Here is a 10599-nt window from a genome sequence, read left to right on the forward strand (position 1 = left end):
CTGGAGTCCCGGGATCGAGTCCCACATCAGACTCCCTGCTCGGCGGGGAGTCTGCTTCTCCCTCTGACCCTCTTCCCTCTCGTGCTCTCTATCTCTCATTCTCTCTCTCTCTCAAATAAATAAATAAAATCTTTAAAAAAAAAAAAGATACGGATGCAGCTAGAGAGTATAATGCTAAGCAAAATAAGTCAGTCAGAGAAAGACAAATACCACATGATTTCACTTCTATGTCAATTTAAGAAACAAAACAAATGAGAGAGAGTTTCCTCATTTGTAAAATGGAACTAATGACAGTGTCCATCCTATAAGGCTGTGGTGGAGATTGTTGAGCACTGCTAAGTGCTCAATAAATGTTCCCTACCATTATTATAATTATTCGCTGACCATTCTAACCCCTGGACATCTCTCCTTCCTCCTCTTCACTCCCAGATGCACACCTTTCATTCAGGCCCTTATCAATTTTCAGCTGGACTAATTCTCACAGGTCTTCCTTACTGGTCCTTCTGCCTTCATGTTTATTCTTCTACAATCTACATATAGCCAGAGGGTTCTTTATAATATGCTTATCAAATTATGCCATGCAGTTCCTTAAAATTCTTCATGATGCCCCTTCATGACCTGACCCTTCTGGCCTCAACTGTTGTTACTTCCCCACTGACAAAGCTCCCTACACTCCCAAAATAGCACTCATGGTTCTCAGAGCATACTCTTTCTGGTTGTTCCATCTGCCTGGGATACATTTTCTTCACTTTAATCTCTGTTAAGTGACTCTTCACCTTTTCATGATTCAACTCAAATGTCATTTCCTCCAGGAAGCCTTCCTTGACCTCCCCAGGCACAAATGAATTAATATACTTAATGAGCTTGGAATAGCGCCTGACATAGTAACTTCTCAACTGGTGTAAATTGTTGTTACTGCCATTTTATCTCCATGTTTACAGAGTACCTTATATTTTGCTATTAAATTTCTGTAATTGTTTTCAAGTGTCTGTTTTTTGCAACAGCCTTTCTCTTAACCATTTACCAGAAACTTTTTATCCCAAGCACTTAGTACAATGGTTGGTACACAATAACCACTGAATAGATATATGGATGATGGATAGAAAAATAGATGGATGGATGGAAGATGACTCTACCCTAAGAGGGCCCAACATGAATTTAAGAATAGGAATGGAAAAAGAGATAGAAAAAACATCTCCCATGATGCTCTATCACTGAACAGGACTTCAAAATGAGTTTAGAGGCACAAAATAAAGTGCCTGCCCCCCCTCTCTGAATAGGTAGATAGAAAGAGATCTGCAGTGATGTTTATCTAATGTGGTGGGAAATTTGGATGATACTTTTTTACTTTCTACTTAGTATACCTCTGCATTATTGGAACTATCTTATTGTAAGCATATGATTTTCTAAAAATTCTAAAAAAACAATCACAGTACATGATTAACTCTGAGTGGTAGAAATATGAATGATTCTTAATCTCTCCTTGTATTTTTTGTGGTTTTTAAGTTCCTGCTCCCACACCCCAAATTCTTGTTTAATGAATCCAAGAATTTTGTCTTTTCAGATAGTACTGGTTAAGGTAGTACGCTCTGGAGTCTGACTGTCTGGGTTCAAATTCTGTCCATATAATTCACTAGCCGTGGTTCTGTAGGCAAGTTACATAACCTCTCAAAATCCTCAGAGTCCTCATAAATAAAACAGATTTGTCCTTCCACGTAGTATTGTTATGGCAAGTATCTGGCATAGGGTAAGGCTGTTATTATTATTCCCTAGCATATGGTACAATGAATCTTGAATACATGTGTTGAACTGAGCTGGCTTTTGGGGTTTTTTGTTGTTGTTGTTGTTGTTGTTTTTTCAAACATAGAGAACATTTTTCATGGTACTTGCTCCAGGCCTCTTCTGGACTTCAGCCGTGGTTTTGCTTTATCTCCATGAAGACATTGGAAAGCTCTGAGACCGGAAGCATATTGGCTGCCTCTAGCAAAGGAGTGATTCTCCCTCTCTGAAGGGCCAACAGGGGGGCTGTAATGTGGGAAGAGGAGGAAAATGTTCACTTCTTCAACTCTGAAAAAAGTTGCTGGTGCTGTTCTGAATGTGGAGAGGCTGACCTGCTACAGTGAATAAAAAAAAACAGATCTTCCCTTTTGCATTTAAAATAAATCTGTCTGCAATTTCTTCTGCCTGGCTTTCCACAATTTCTAATTTCTTTATAATGAACATGTATTGCTTGTGTAATAAAAACTTAAAAAAAAAAGCACAGTACAGTAGTTGTTTCCAATTCTCATGGTTACAGAATGAGTCAATCTTTTTAATGTCAAATTTTTTTTCAGAGAGTGACCTAGTAGACGGAGCATGAGTCTGGAAGCTAGAAACTTCCAAGTCCTTATCAAAGCACTGAGAGTCCCTTGCTGTGTAGCCTTTGCAGTTTCTTTAACCTCTCTGAATCTTGGGTTCCTAGTGCAATAAATAAGAATACTCGGGGACATTGGAAAGTTCGATTTGTTAGCATTCACTAGATCTATGAAGACATAACACATTATTTTCATTTAAGATAGGTCAAGAATTGAGCCAGAGGCATGAAACCTAAATAAAAACCGCTTCCATTGTCTTTGTGCTATGAAAAATGGTATGTCCTTTGAGTATATTGTAAACATCAGAGTTTCAGTAGGCCAAAATCTCACAATTTGGGACCTGTTTTGGTTCACACAGAGAGAGAAGATTGGAAACATTCCTTGGTTTACTTTACTCATTTGCCAGGCATTTACTAAGAGCAGGCTATGAACACAACTCATTTGTAGTAAAGGTACCAGTCATTGCCTCCCACAGCCCCAGTGTCTCAGTTCTTCATAATCCAACTCTCTCCAGCCACAGCTGCCTTGCCTGAAGTGAAGAGTTAACCCATGATTAGCTGCGCTGGTTCTGTCTCTTGTGAACCGGGACTGAGTCAGGGATCACTTAGAACTTGGGGTAGCTGCCCTATTGGGCCATGAACAAGCAGAAGAACCTGGGGTGCAGCCAGGGCAGAGGAGCATGATGGAGAGAGCAGCAGAGGAGAGAATTTATAACCAAGGAGAGAAAAAAATGAGGGGTTGGGGAGGGAGAAAGCTGCCCACGGCTTTCTTGTTTCCACACACCAGGAAGAGCTCCTGCATTTGGGTTCCACAAGAGTCCTCTATATCTCCCTAGTAAATACCTTTCTCAATATGATTTCAGTGGTATTATTTTCTTGCACCAATGATCCCTGATTCAATCTACAGAGTTTGGACTTCTAAGACAGTGAATCCTAGGCTGAGATTACATACATCAGGAAGATGTCCACAAAAATCTGGGATTCCAGTATAAAGTTGCCAACTTTTTATTCTGCCAAATAAAAAATAAGAACTGTTATACTTCCTATCATCAACACAGTGCTACAAATTATAATGCATGTATAATATATAACATCTTTAACTAGTTTGATTAAAAATGCACTGCATTATTCTTTTTTCCATTTTTCATTATAGTTTACATATAGTAAATTTCACCCTTTTTAGTGTACAGTGCCTCAAGTTTTGACAAATGGATAGAGTTGTATAACCCCACCACAATAAAGCAGTTGAATAGAATAATTGCATTACCCTAAAAAATTCCTTTGTGTTCCTTTGCAATTCACCCCACCGCCACCACCAGCCTCTGGCAACTACTGATCTGTTTTCTGTCATTGCAGTTTGGCCTTTGCAAAATTATCATATAAGTGAAATCACACAGGGGGTAGACTATGGGGTCTGACTTCTTCCACTTAGTTTAATGTATTTGAGATTTAGCCATGTTGTTGCATGTATCAGTAGTTCATTCCTTTTATTGCTGGTAGTATTCCATTACATGAATGTATCACATTCTGTTTACCTGTTAGCCAGTTGAGAGACATTTGATTTGTTTCTAGTTTGGATCAAACCCTGCACATCAGGCTCCGTGCTGCATGTGGAGCCTGCTTAAGATTCTCTCTCCCTCTCACCCTGCCCCTTCTCACCCAAAAAAGAATTAAGGAGAACTTCAAATATAGACTGAAGCTTCTCCAACACTAACACACTAGTTTGTTTCCAATTTAGGGTGATAATGAATAAAGCCACTATAACTATTCAAATACAGATTTTTGTGTGAACATAGGTTTTCATTTCACTTGGTTAAGTGCCTAGGATAGGAACTGCTAGGTCATTTAAGTGTGAATTTAACTTTAGAAGAAACTGCCAAAGTGTTTTCCAAAGTGGCCATCCCGTTTTGATTCACACCAGGAATAGATGAGAGTTTCAATGCTCTTATCCTAGCCTATGCTTGACAATGTTGATTTTTGTTTTAACTATTCTAATGTTTGATGATATTTGCAGCTTTTGATTTGCATTTCCTTAATGATTAATGATGTTAAACCTCTTTTTATGTGCTCATTTGCCATCCATATATCTTGTTTAATGAAATGTCAGTTTAATTTTTTTGCCCATTTTTTAATTGGCCTATTTGGTTTTCCTATTATTGAGTCTTGAGAGTTCTTTATATATTATGGAAACAAGTCCTTTATCAGATATATGCAAATATCATCTCCCAGTCTGTGGCTTTTCTTTTCAATTTCTTAGCCACTACATTATTCTTATTTTTTCATTTAGACTTGGACAATTGAAAATATTGTCAGGAACATCATCAATATGACAGTGTTTTGGAATCCCTACTGTGTAGGGGCGCCTGGGTGGCTCAGTCATCAAGCGTCTGCCTTCGGCTCAGGTCATGATCTCAGGGTCCTGGGATTGAGCCCCGCATCAGGCTCCCTGCTCTGCGGGAAGCCTGCTTCTCCCTCTCCCGCTCCCCCTGCTTGTGTTCCCTCTCTCGCTGTCTCTCTCTCTGTCAAATAAATAAATAAATAAATAAATAAATAAATAAATAAACAAATCTTTAAAAAAAAAAAAAGGAATCCCTACTATGTAGAACACAGAAATGGACAAGAATGTGAATAATTTTGTTGATGAGCTTGTACATACACAATTTACTTAATTAAGGATAGGTAGTAGCCCTACTCCATGGGGTCATCCAGGTACCCAATTTTTTTCTATCTTGTGGCTCCTTTATCCACAGGCATATTGTCCTCACATGTTTGGTTGAAGCTAATTCACCATCATTTTATCTGCATTCCTACCCTAGGGAAAAGAGGAAGTAGAGGGCAAGCTACTTCCTTTTTAAGACATGACCCAGAAGTTACTAACATCCTTTTGGCCAGATCTTAGTCCTTATCCACAACTAGCTGCTAGGAAGTCTTGAAAGTATACGTATTAGCCAAGCAGTCAAGTGCTTTCCTTAAAACTATATTACTATGGAAGAGCATATATTGGGAGAAAACTAGTAGCCCACCAGAAGTAGGAAATGGAGCTGTTGTACCTGAAATCAGATCTTCTTACTCACACTCATAGACAACCAGAAAGAAGCTGCTTTTAAGCTACAAAAGGCTTTGCCCAAAGCAACTTTTGAGGCTAATAGAAAGTTGAATGGGATTTTTCTTTTGCCTTGGAATTAGCAAAATGATTGGTAAAAGCTGGGGACAAAAAGCCAAGCATCAATTGTGTCAGATACTCCCACAAAACCAGCACCACACACCTCCGGCCCCACCCCCCACCTCCCAAAGACTGAATTAGTAGAGAGGTTAGAGGAAATTGTTGAGCAAGTGCCCTGTGGGGAATGTAATATTCTGTGGTAAGAGATAATTCCTTCCTCATCTTATGAGAAAGAAAAAGGAGACGTCCTTTCTCAAAGCTAAGTGAGCAAGACTCAAGAAAAACCACTCCTAAAACAGAGCAGTATGTCTCATGCGCAGGTAATTTTGTCCCCCATATAGGAGGGCCAACAATCCTGGTTTGGGCTGGGACAGAGGAGTTTTCAGGCATTTGAGTTTCCTATTGCTGCTATACCAAAGAAGCATAAATGTAGTGGCTTAAATGATGCAAACTGATTATCTTACCGTTCTGGAGGTCGGAAGTCTCCCTAGAATAAAGTCAAGAGGTTGACAGGATTGTGTTCCTTCTGGAGGCTCTTGGGGAGACTCTCTTTCTTGCCTTGCCCAGCTACTAGCTGCTGACTGCATTACTTGGCTCCCAGCCCCTTCCTTCTTCAAAGCCAGCAACTGCATCACTCTGATCCCAGCTCTTGTTGTCACATCTCTGAGTCTGGAATTCCTGTCACCCTCATATAAGGACCCTTGTGATTACCATGGCCTCATCTAAATCACCCAGGATAATCTTCCCATTTCAAGATACTTAACTAGTCAACATCTGCAAAGACCCTTTTGCCATGGAAGGTAATCCATTCACAGGTTTGGGGGATTTGCATGTGGACTGCTTTAGAGGGACAGTATTCTGTGTATTATACCAGGACATGGGACTTTCATGTTGGAAAGTTGGCCACCCTATCACCAGGAGACATATGACAATATCTGGGGACTCTTTTTTTTTAATTGTCACAACTGTCATCTAGTGGATACAGGCCAGGGATGCTGCTAACCATCCTATAATGCACAGAACAGACAGTCCCTCACAACAAAGAATTATCCAGGCCAAAATGTCAATAGTGCCAAGGTTCAAAAAGTCTGGATTAGAGGTACCTTAAAAAGTCAAGAATGGCATCTTAAGGGGGTGACATTGATGATTTTCTTTCCACATCCCTGAGCAGGGGAAGGAAAATGGAGGGGAATGGTAGGTCTTAGAGAAGGGGGGGGCAGTGAGCAGCATGAATGTCTTCTCTTGGCACAAAATGGACACTTGAGTGTCCTGTGGGTGAGTGGCATTTGCAGAAGGTGCTGAGAGGACTCTGCCCTGCAGAGCCACACTCTGAAGATCTGTCTACCTGGTGGGTGAGCTCCACCAGCGAGGGCGGACTGCCAGGAGCAGGTACTGAGGGAGGCCAGGAGAGGTCGGGTCAAGGCCAGACCTTCAAAAAGGGAATTGTGTGGTGGGGAAGCCCCGAGTGGTCTCCCAGGAACTGATTTATATATTCCATGAGAGAATCAGCCTCTGGGCACCTGGCACAAAGACAGCATCCACAGTCCGCCCATCTTAGCAGAAAGGGTAACAACAATTGACACGAGGAGATGGTAGTTGTGCTCCCACCCTCCCCCTTTGTCCCTAATCCCTCAAAATGAAATGCGGAAAGGGAACAGAAAGGCAAACCACACAGCTTCCTTGCTGAAGGTCTTGTAAGCCAGAAGTCTGACCGGTGATGGGGGAGAGGGAAGGTTTTGAATGAGACCTGTGATTAGAATTGACAGTGGACAAAGTTCAATAAATAGGAGATGACTAGAAAGCAAGTAGACCAAGTACCGCAGCTCTTGAAAACCTGCCACCTCGTAGAACAAGAAGAATGTGCCGAGGGGAGTCAAAGTCAGTGATTGGAGAAAATAAAATGTTATGCTTGAACTTCAGTAAGTTCTATCTCCTTTAACAAACTAGTTTCATGTCTTAAAAGTATAATGTTTCCCTTGGCCATTACCATTGTTCAGAATGTAAAAAGGACCTCAGTCTAAAACTCAAAAGTGTGGTGGAATCTTGCACACAGGACCCCAAACCAACCATTTTCTATCTGGCATAAAGAGCAGTGCACTTGAATTGCTATGGGTGGGTGGTCTTGCCTTCAGTCATCCAAAGGTCTTATGGAATAAGTGACTTAAGGGATTCCACCGCTAAAGAATTTTACCAGAGACTTTTTTTTTAAGATTTTATTTATTTATTTAATTGATAGAGAGAGAAAGGCACAGCGAGAGACGGAACACAAATAGGGGGAGTGGGAGAGGGAGAAGCAGACTTCCTGCTGAGCAGGGAGCCCGATGTGGGGCTCGATCCCAGGACCCTGGGATCATAACCTGAGCCAAAGGCAGACGCTTAACCAACTGGGCCACCCACGCGCCCCTACCGGAGACTTTTTAAAAAGTCATTTAATAATGATAAAGGTGTCAATTCATCAGGAGAACATAATTAATCCTGTTTATATGGCTTATAACAAAACTTCAAAATATATGAAGCAAAAACTGACAGAACTGCAAGGAGAAATAGACAAATTCATAATTATATTTGAAGAATTCAATAACCCCTCTCAATAAGTGATATAACAAATAGAAAATCAGTAAGAATACAGAACACTCAAACAAAACTATCCACTAACTTGACCTAATTGACATTTATAGCACAGTCCCTCTAACAACAACAAAATAGATATTCTTTTGAGGCGCATATGGAACATCTACCAAATTAGATTATAATCTGAGCCACTAAGCAAATCTCAAAAAAATTTAAAAGGCTCAAGTCGTACCGGTCTATTCTCTGACTGCAACGAATTAAGTTAGAAATTAAGGAAATGGGCACAAAAAAATTGTCATTATTAAATGTGTGATTTTAAAATGTTACAGCATTTCAGATCAAATTTTAGGACAACAATCAAAACAGATACAAGTTCAGCAGGAACTGACTCTCTTTCCACAACAAAGCCCAAGACTGTGTCTGAGTCACGTGAATTAGTCACACACCGAAGGAGTTCTGGTTGCCACTGCTCTTAGAGGAAGCGGCTTTTGCCATGCACAGACAAAAAAAAAAATTATTGCCTGCATTAAAAAAAAATCTCTTCCCACCCACATAAGGCCATAATACATCACAGAAAAAGCATTCTTGACTGCTGGTTCATAGTAAGTTACCACTGACTGGGACTACTTAGGGGATCTTGGGGGTGGAGAGGCCAAAGAGAAAGAAAAAGTTATGTGAAGATTTTATTTTCTACCTTAATAAACAAAAGTCTGACAAGTGGCCACATAGAAAGAGTCATCCAGCTCTTAATAAATTAAACATGTTGATAAATTAAACATTTCTCCAATGAACAGTCTTGAGTGGCTGTATTGTGGGAAGCCTCCTGGCTGGGTTGTTTTACCTGCAGCCCACTCTTCTCCCACTGGGCTCTGTTTGCTCCACTTGGCTGATGCTAAGTGGGTGTAGGTAGTAGAAGCCACGGATTTCAGGTCATGACCTTTGTAAATGGATCGGTAACCAATAGAGGAACGAAAAACATGATACATGTATAATGTGAACTGAGAGGAGGGGAGACAACATGTTATATCTTTGTGTAATATGACAAGAAGTTTACTGATAATATCTGCAGTTGATAAATCACAACATAGGGGCAGAAGAACATCATTTCGTGGTATAAAAGTAACCACAAGGAGAAATAACTAGAAGACAAGTGCTGGATTTTGTACAAGAGGACTAGAGTTGACTAAGGGACAGCAGGGGGATGGCTAATAACTGTGTGGTATCTTTGATTTTTAAAAACATGTTTAAAGTATAACAAAAATCCTTAAAATTAATGGGGCAAAGAGTTCCAGATTTCAGAACACAAATAATGGCAATCTTGTAGGTGTGTGGTCACTGGGATCTACCAATGATTAACTGCAACTTCTGTCTCTCTCATTTGGTTTCCTCAAACTTAACCCTCATTTGCCAGATCATACACCTAAAATGCAAATTGACCTATGTCATTGCCCATCTTAGAGCATTTAATAGCCTCTTATGGTCTACAGCAGAAAGGCAATGCTCCTAAACAGTGTTTAAGAAATTCATACCTCTCCTGTGAAGTCTTTTTACCCCTTGCTGAATCCCCACTAGCTTCATGCTGAAACAATACCAAAATGCTTTATCTTCCCACAAACCCACGTCCCCCGCTCTGACTTGTATCCACTCTTTAAGAATGAGCAACGGGTTACTTTCACCAGCAGGAACCCTTCTCTGGCTTCCCCCAAGCTTGGTTGGATGCCTCTTTTCCGTAATTCTGTTCCACAGTTTTTTGGGAATATATCCATCAGTCTTCCACAACAATGTTTTATAATGTTCTAGCTCTAGTTCCCCCACCAGACTGTTTCTTGAGTTCAGTTTTTATATCCCAATGCCTATCACTGAGTACATAGTAAATGCTCAACAAGTATTTTTTAAGTTAGTTCTGAGAATGCTAATCTCACTAGGACTAAGAGGAGGAACCATGGAACAGAAAATTAGGTCCAGCTTTGCGCAGTGGCAGTATCGTAGCCAATGAGGTTTATCCGAGGCGCGATTATTGCTAATTGAAAACTTTTCCCAGAAAATTAGGTCCAATTTTCATTCTAGATTAATCTGCATCTGCCACAGAATGATCCCTTTACACACACACATACACACACACACACACACACACACACCCCAAAGCATATATACATCTGTCCTTACTCATAGTCAGGGTAGACAGTTGGCTGAAGAGCTTGATTTAGGAAGTTCCCCTTAACCCACTCCAAAATACCTTATCCACTAGCTATATGGGGGAGCAAAATACGACACTCTAAAACGTGTCTCAGGCATGTAGATTACTTTAGGCTGACTATTTTCAAGAAACAGAAGGCTCAAGAAGAAACTTTGACCTTCTCCCTAACTGCCTTAAAGAATTTAGACAGACGACCTACTCCCGGAAGAGAGTTATCACCATAGATAACTACATTATGATACGAAGTAGGAGTGGTAGACAAGGAGGAACTTAGCAAAGTCTGTCTGTTAAAATTCCTCCCTGGAAAGATTTGTT

The 10599-nt window shown here is 40.4% G+C and overlaps 1 pseudogene; it reads left to right on the forward strand.

The window, feature by feature from the left end:
* The first annotated feature begins 10050 nt into the window (after positions 1–10050).
* On the forward strand, positions 10051–10162 carry LOC112819481 (U4 spliceosomal RNA; annotated as a pseudogene).
* Positions 10163–10599: the final 437 nt, after the last annotated feature.

This window comes from Callorhinus ursinus, unplaced genomic scaffold, assembly GCF_003265705.2.
Source record: "Callorhinus ursinus isolate GAN/ISIS: 27379988/994484 unplaced genomic scaffold, GSC_fseal_2.0 scaffold6, whole genome shotgun sequence".
NCBI lineage: Eukaryota > Metazoa > Chordata > Mammalia > Carnivora > Otariidae > Callorhinus > Callorhinus ursinus.